Here is a 9126-nt window from a genome sequence, read left to right on the forward strand (position 1 = left end):
ACGTGCAGCAGCTGAGCCTCTGTGCCTGATAATCCCAAACCAAGTCAAGTATTCATATCGGTGTGGCTCCCTGGCCACGTGCGCAACTTAAGTGCGTGGGTCTCAGGGTTCGTGTCTTGCCTGTGGCACGCACTATTTTTTTGGGGTTGCGTTAGACAATTATGTATATTGATGTAAGATTTACTACTTTACTTACCGGTTTCCGCTGGTTTATTGCACAGTATACTACAATAAAAATAAGTACAAGCTCCCAAATTTCGTCGCTGCCATTCAGTGACTCATGTTTTCTTTACTCTTTTGCTTGGTTATGGCAAGGACAATAAATTTGTAACTTCTACGTTTATAACAAATTACATTTACAAAATACGTTCGAAAGGAGAGTAGTATATCGGAGCTATGTGCAGCACCGCCCCCTATCGGCGAAGGTAGGGTCGATAAGCCCAACAGCTACACTTGTAACTACGAAGGATATCTGGTAACGTCACAAGTTCAACATTCTTCGTCCACTTTTGCGGTATTTCCCTATATCTGCATCCCGGTATGTCTTACACTAAATTACACTAAATTACATATCTACATCGGTTCAGCATAGAGTAACCCTGAATACAATATCTAGAATTTAGGTTGAATGAGGTATATTGCAGAGGAACCTGGTTGTTTATAACAGGTTCCAAATCGGCATCAGAATGTCTCTATCATATTTCTCCTGTTTCCGATCCTTGCTTTTGCTGTCTGCAGCCGGGTGTCTTCCCCTACAGTAACCACCTCTTCACATACAGTTGGGTATAACAGTTGTAAAGGGGGTCCTGTTAATCTGATGAACATCAAGTTGGCAACAGTCTTCAGGTGCAGTGACGCTCTTAATGGGTTTAAAACTAGGTTCGTTTGTGAAAATATCCTCTCGCATTGACCGGTGGACAATGGTATGTCGTTAGTAGTGTTTATCTGAGGCAGTAGAGAAGCTGGACATTTTTTTTTTCTTTTAGGAACACGCGGAAACCCCCGATTTCAGGAAATCTGAATCTCTGGCATTATTTTTTTCTTACTAAAAGTTATTGCATTATTGTCAGGCCAGTCAGGCGGAACCAATTCTTCATTTCATGGAGAAATACCATATTCGCCATTTAAAAGTCTATCCTCCATTAGCTTGCACAATTTTTCATAACGTTATGTTGGGTCACTGGAACTATGTCTAACAGTGTACTTGTTTTCATTTACTTCCTGAAGAGAATTTCCCTTGCACTGGAATTTTTCCTTTGCTTCATTATAATGTGGACCTCTGTTTACCTTACTCGCATCAAACACTCTTAGTAGTGGTTTCATTTTTTTGGTAGCAGCATGAAGTGTGGTATCATGTGACTGCAGTTCTAAACGAAGGTCAGACAATTTCTGTAGCACATCGCACCCAGATCCAAAATGAAGTCAATACTGGTGAGCTTTTTTAGAAGCCGTTTAAACATTTTCTCTGGTCAAAACACTCTCAGTAAAATGTGAAACTAGTGCCTCATAATTTCCCCAAACTGCTAAAACACTTGAAAAGCCAGAGGCAACCCACTGAGTACCGAAGACTCTGCAGCTTTTAGAAATTTGGATTTCAAGTTCTTTTTCATGTCTTTTAGTTCTCTGCCAGTTTTGACCGACTGATGGCAGAGAGTGTATAGATTACCCAGGAAAGATAAAAAAATATCAATTTCTGATGGAGAATCTTTCTTATAACATCACCAATAGATTGTTGTAGTTAATGGCTGGCACAGTGCTAACTTAAAATTAGTGGAAAAGCTTGTTTCAACAAGGCAACGTCACCTTTCTATTTTTCCAGTATAACTGCCGTGCCATCAGTGGCACCATAAATAAGATTTTCATTCAAAAACTACTGGTGGAAACCTGAAATCATTAAATGATTCATTACGGCACAGAATATACCTTCAGCTGGCATGCGTTCTATCTCCGTCAAATCCAGGAAAATATTAGTTGGTTCCGTCGCATCATGTACCACTGTTCGAATATAAACTCTCAATGAAGACAATCGGCTGACTGTTGAACTTTCATGAACTATTAGGGAAATTTTACTACGCTATTCAATCATATTTTAGATGACTCTGCCTTTCGTCTCTGCAACAAAATGACTTAATATTGCGACGGCATCGAACGGTTACTGCTGCTGACTTGCACTTCGAAGCAGCAGCCCATACGAGCAAACCAGCTGCGTCTTTACCTATGGTTACTCGTATTTGGCTATTCACGGCTCTGTTTAAAAAGAATAGCTCGATGTAGTCATAGGGTCGATCTGTGCACATCTGCTTTCATGCCCCACAAATAAATCGCTGCAAATAATAAACTGTAGCTGTAATCCTGCAGTAAATAATCTATGCACTAACTAGAATTATGAGTTAATAAAATATACAGAAATACAAAATAAATGCAATTGATGTAAACGACAGAGAATTATGTCGAATAATGTTTATTCAAGGAAGGATACCTCAAATAAACGGGTAGTGGCCCTACGATATTCTGTTGAAATGCAGATAGCAAATGCCCTTATCAAATGCAGCAAAATTATGCTGAGAGCTTTACGAGGATGGTAGTAAAATCCCCAAATTAAATAGTCATTGAATATACGTGAAAACTAGGTTCATTTCGTAAACACAATACACCGAATATTCACCAGCTCAAAACAGTTCAGAACTGAACATGATGATTTACAAATTATGACCTGTGATACAAAGAATAGCAATTCATATTCTGTCTGTTCTCAATTCTATAATACAAGCAAAAAAAAAAAAATAGAGTTCTACCCTGGTGCACATTTTGATGTCTCGTGAGTTAGAGTCACTTCAAAAGTTCCAGTGGTGCAGTGATCATTCACCATCCAGGGTCAGTCACCTATCCAACTGAATCATGCACGTTACCATAGTCAGGTCTGCCTTCTTCCAGCACTGGACACAATGTGTCAGAATCGCTCCCTTGAGCTCTTCACTCTAAAAGTCCCAGGCACCCATAGTATTCTAATACTGTCTGCTTTTCCATTGGCTGAGAGCCATCCCCATCAGAAGTACATCGTTCGTAAGTTCTACAGACGTGATTTGACTCAACATGACCGCTTCCCAGATTAAACTAATATATTACAACAATATTTTAATAACGAAATGTCATAAACATTCGGTTACACTCACATAACTGACAGTAATTATAAGTAATAGTTGGTTCATAAGCCAGTATTCTTGCGGAAGTGTGCTCATGATAAATGACAAGAAACCATCATTACGTATTGCTTAAACAATTATTTAAGTCTTCTTGATGGAAAAGTCTGTTTCTGTGTTCGACTGTGGTGTCCAATAACACTTATCATTGACCACTTTTAAGTTAGCACTGTTTTTAATAGCACTTGCAATCAACATTTAAATAAAATTACTGGCATAATAGTAAACTGTGCAGTAAATAAAACACAAGTGTGACAAAGTATGAGGTCATGATGATGTGCTCATTCTTTGCGTAAATGTGGAGAAACATTTGCATAACGGAAAGTGACAAAAACGTAATAAATGAAGAAATAAAATAGATACAGATAAGCAGTTTTCAGAGATGATAGGTATAGTGTAATGCTATCATCTGTGGTATCGTATGTTCAAACTGCATGAAGCGTTGTTAATTCAGAGGTTCATTGTGAAAATGTTTATTAACTGTGAAATATTAACTTCTGTAGTTTTAAAGAAATTATTGTTGTGTTATTGTACGCACCTCATTTATCTGAGATAGAGGATGTGTTCAGATTGGCTTTATTATTTGACTAAATTGTTGTTGATGTTCAAAGTGCTGTAAGAAGCCATCTTTCAATAATTTTATCTTGGAACTCTTCCATTTGGCTTAATGTTCTTGATCATAAAGTGCGGAAGTTTTGTTTTTATGTGTATAGACTCAGCTACATACCATCCAACGAACTTGTAGATGACATGATGTTCGCTGAGTAAAAATGGCAAAAAAAAGGCAGAGAAAATATGTCACAAACATCGACAATAATTCTCAAAAACATGCTGAACATACAGTAAATAAGATTAAAAAAACCCACTGATGGTGCTGATATTTGTCGACGAAACTAGTTTGGGATAATAAAGAAATAAACGAAGGACAAGGTGTCTTGCATCAAGGCGGACTCAGTCTCTGATACTGTTGTTTAGCCATCTTTCAGCTTGTCTGACACTCCGCAATTTCTTGGAACATTGTCTGTCCTCTTAAGCGTCAAAATTCCCCGTACTGGGATTTTCCCCCATTCCGGCCAAGCCTTTGTGTCCGCACCTGGGTTCGCCAGCAATGGTCGCTGCCTCTGGAATAGCCGCGGCGCTTTGACAGCCCGGGTCTGTCCGCCTGCGCTTATCTGTACAACGAATTCACCTTACCTCGTACCAGTACGAGGCGAAGAATTAAGATTTCGACCCACGTGCACTCCGTTTAATTTCTGAACATCAGTTCCCGACTCAGTACCATTTAACGGTTGATTCCTATTGGCAGCTGTGCAGGCAGTTCTGGCAATGTCAACTATTATTGGCCTGTCATTTTCTTTTTTTCGATCAGGGACTGGGTGTTTTCCCAATCATTTCACCTTATTTTCATCACAGAGACGCGGAAGTCATGAAAATGGTATGAAATAGAAAGACTTGCAGCAGTCGGGGTCTCCCAGTCAATAATGCCACACGACCATTTCATGTATGTCATACATTAAAAACTTCCAGAGTCCAATACAGTGGATGGGTCCAAAACAAATCGTAACGTAGTGATCTATTGGTAAGGAGAAAAATTGCCATCAGTATGACAGAGAACGCGGCCGCTTCTCCTTAAAACTGCTAACGTGTTTGTAGTAAACCTTTTTTATTTTTCGACACGTTCTCCTTTTAGACTTACACACTTCGTCCAACGCTGTTCTAATTTGTTGATCCTTTCCGAATAATAGGAATTGTCCAAGTCTGCAAAATAGTTATTAGTTGCTGCAATCACCTCCTCGTTTGAATAATATCTCGGACACGCCAGCCATTTCTTCAAATTGGGGAACAAATAATAGTCCGAGGGAGTCAAGTCTGGAGAACAGGGGGAATGTGAAACGAGTTGGAATCCTATTTCCATTAATTTTGCGACCACAACTGCTGAAGTGTGTGGTAGTGCATTGTCGTGATGGAAAAGGACTTTTTGGCGGTCCAATCGCCGGCGTTTTTCTAGCAGCTCGCTTTTCAAACGATCCAATAACGATGAATAATATGCACCTGTAATAGCTTTACCCTTTTCCAGATAGTCGATCAGGATTATGCCTTGAGAGTCCCAAAAGACAGTCGCCATAACCTTCCCGGCTGAAGGAATAGTCTTCAAATTTTTTGGTGCAGATTCTCCCTTGGTAACCCATTGTATAGATTGCTGTTTGGTCTCAGGACTATAGCAATGTATCCGTGTTTCATCCACAGTGACGAAACGACGCTTAAAGTCCTGCGGATTCTTCCTGAACAGTTGCAAACCATCCTTGCAACACTTCACACGATTCCGTTTTAGGTCAAGCGTGAGCAATTGCGGAACCCATCTTGCGGATAGTTTTCTCACATCCAAATGTTTACGCAAAGTATTATGTACCCGTTCATTCGAGATGCCCACAGTACTGGCAGTCTCATGTACCTTATCTCTTCTGTCATCCATCACCATATCATGGATTTTATCAATGATTTCTGAAGTAGTAACCTCCACAGGGTGCCGAGAACGTTCAGCATCACTTGTGCCTACATGGCCACTCCGAAAATTTTGCAACTATTTATAAATTGTTCTAATCGAAGGTTCTGAGTCACCGTAATTTTCATCAAGCTTCTCTTAAATCTCCTGAAGCGTTTTGCCTTTCATAAAGTAATATTTAATCACCACACGAAATTCTTTTTCGTCCATTTTTTGACAATCATTCGATTTCCTTGATTCACACGAATGGCAAACACAAAGAAATAGACCAAAACGGCTGAGACTTGGTGTGTGTTCTTTCCAAAGATGCTACTAACTAAACATGACCTCGATAGGCGCCGGTGGTGCCATCTCTCGGACTTTGCGACGACTTTTCAAACGCCCCTCGTACTTGATGATTTTGTACAGGTAGAGCAGCTCTCCACTGCGTGACGGCAACAACTTCTTGGTTTTTCATTCTGGCCCAAAATTAGGTCATAATAGTTTTCATTTATTTTCTCCTTACCCATAGATCACTACGGTACGATTTGATTTGGACCCATCCACTATATTGGAATCCGGCAGTTTTTGATGTATGACAAATCGTTTTTCACCGGTGTTTTATTTTGACAGACAACGAATGTCGGGAAAAAAGATTTCGAGCTTTTCCACTCTAATGTTTAATCACATGAGTAATAACATTTTCATTCTTCCATGTAAAAGGTTTTAGAATTTTTATTTTTATTTAAATCTAAAAGTAATTTACCATACAAGTGTATGTTTCAGGGTTGTTATTCCTTCTAGAATTGTTACACAGACATTCACCTAAAGATGTGCCTTTTAGTGCCACGCAACCGATAGTGATCGAGTAATAAAAGACCAAAACAGCTGAAGGGGTTATGACTACCTAAGATGTATTTTTGAGGTACGTCGACTATACCTACATATTATGGCCTCAGGGTGGAGATAAATTAATGGAGTTTTTGTACCATCTCAACTCCGTCCATAAAAACTTCCAATTCACTAAGGTAAGTAAAAAGAAAAAAAGTCTGCCTTTCGTGGGCGTTTTGGTTAAATGCAATGATGGCTTTCTGGGCATTCATGTTATTGCAAACACACTCATTTCGACTTGTATTTACAATTAGGAGTTGTCATCACCCATCCCAGACTATGAGCGAGCTTAAACCTTTGCGCACATTACTCATACAGTCTTGGATCCAGATAGTTTACCTAAAGAACTCGCCCACATAAAGACAGTGTTGGGAGATCCTTCAGATTAAGAGGGCACTATAAATTAAATCCAGATTCCAGGATAAAGAAGAGAGTACGCCGGCAAAATAAGTTTTATTCCGTTTGTTGGCATTTTTTCGTCAAAGATAGCCAGAATCCGAACTCTCAGGTTACAGTAGTTTCGGACCTACCATCTGAGATTTGTAAGTAGGCTGTTTAGGTTTTTTATATTGGTAACGTCACGTAGCACTCTGTATGAAAATCACTGGCTGTGCTGTGTGCAGTAGTGATGGGGAGCTCGTGAATGAGTCGTTCAAATGAACGCTTCATTCTAGTGAAGTGTGAACTAACCACTCAATTTCAGTGAACTGGTAGTTCAAACTCTTCACAGATAGCACACTCCACACTTTTTTCTAGTTCGTTCACTCACTCTCTTCCCTTCTCCCTCTCCCGCTACATCGGCGCTATGTCACTCATTCTCCCTTCGCTTCAGTCCTCCCTCTACTGCCTGTCGACGAATCGCGCGGTGTTTGTGGGGAACGATAAGCTTACGAGGGGTTGGGGAGGTGAGGGGCGAGGGGAAGGCAGCGTCAGTTGCTTCCTGCAGTGCTGACATCATTACCCGTGACTATTGGTGCAATTAAACTTCACGTCTACGGATAGCCTACCGTTGGCAGCGCTTGCAGACAAATGAATATTAAAGATACAAACGAAGAAGCTAGCTGTGTGAGCACGCACAGCCAACATGACAATAAAAGGTTTGTTAGTGGCACTGAAAGAGGGATTTTACTCGAAATCTTACCAATGACTGCAGGTGACAGTTTACGTTTTGAATCTGGAGAGCCGGCCGGAGTGGCCGTGCGGTTCTGGGCGCTACAGTCTGGAACCAGGCGACCGCTACGGTCACAGTTTCGAATCCTGCCTCGGGCATGGATGTGTGTGATGTCCTTAGGTTAGTTAGGTTTAATTAGTTCTAAGTTATAGGCGACTGATGACCTCAGAAGTCGCATGGTGCTCAGAGCCATTTGAACCATTTTTGAATCTGGAGGGTTATTATTCTCAACAAAAATAAAATCTACAGGAAAATGTCCCGAATAATTACTTAACGTAGTTATATAGACTTTGTAACAGTGGTAAACATACTCACTCTATTTTGCATTAAATTTTAAAAGGAACATAAAATTGGACTGCATTTCGTTGGTAGCCCTAGTTTTCAGTCCTTGAATACAACAAATAATGTTTCATTTGGCAGATAAAGACTTTTTTGGGCGCTTCATGAGAAAATGTCGAGCAAGATTAAATGTAATACCTTCTTTATATGTGACACGCTTCTCTGTTTATCTTTCCTTTGTTCCCTTCGACCATGCTCTAACTCAGATGCTATAAGAGCGCAAAACGTTGTGTGCACGTTACTGCATAGTTCGGCCATCTGTTGGTAAAATTATGAAGTATTACGAAGCTTTATTGTGCAAGCGAGGCGAAGCGAGCATAACTGCAGCTGAGCGGCGAACTGGGCAACTTCGCCAGGCTTTCCTACCTCATGAATAAACTACTTCGTTTGGATGCTTCACGGCAAAGAGTGAAATGAATGAAGTTGTTGTTGTTGTTGTTGTCTTCAGTCCTGAGACTGGTTTGATGCAGCTCTCCATGCTACTCTATCCTGTGCAAGCTGCTTCATCTCCCAGTACCTACTGCAACCTACATCCTTCTGAATCTGCTTAGTGTACTCATCTCTCGGTCTCCCTCTACGATTTTTACCCTCCACGCTGCCCTCCAATGCTAAATTTGTGATCCCTTGATGCCTCAAAACATGTCCTACCAACCGATCCCTTCTTCTAGTCAAGTTGTGCCACAAACTTCTCTTCTCCCCAATCCTATTCAATACCTCCTCATTAGTTACGTGATCTACCCATCTAATCTTCAGCATTCTTCTGTAGCACCACATTTCGAAAGCTTCTGTTCTCTTCTTGTCCAAACTAGTTATCGTCCATGTTTCACTTCCATACATGGCTACACTCCAAACAAATACTTTCAGAAATGACTTCCTGATACATAAATCTATATTCGATGTTCACAAATTTCTCTTCTTCAGAAACGCTTTCCTTCCCATTGCCAGTCTACATTTTATATCCTCTCTACTTCGACCATCATCAGTTATTTTACTTCCTAAATAGCAAAACTCCTTTACTACTTTAAGTGTCTCATTTCCTAATC

Source organism: Schistocerca gregaria, chromosome 3 (assembly GCF_023897955.1).
Source record: "Schistocerca gregaria isolate iqSchGreg1 chromosome 3, iqSchGreg1.2, whole genome shotgun sequence".
NCBI classification, from domain to species: Eukaryota; Metazoa; Arthropoda; class Insecta; order Orthoptera; family Acrididae; genus Schistocerca; species Schistocerca gregaria.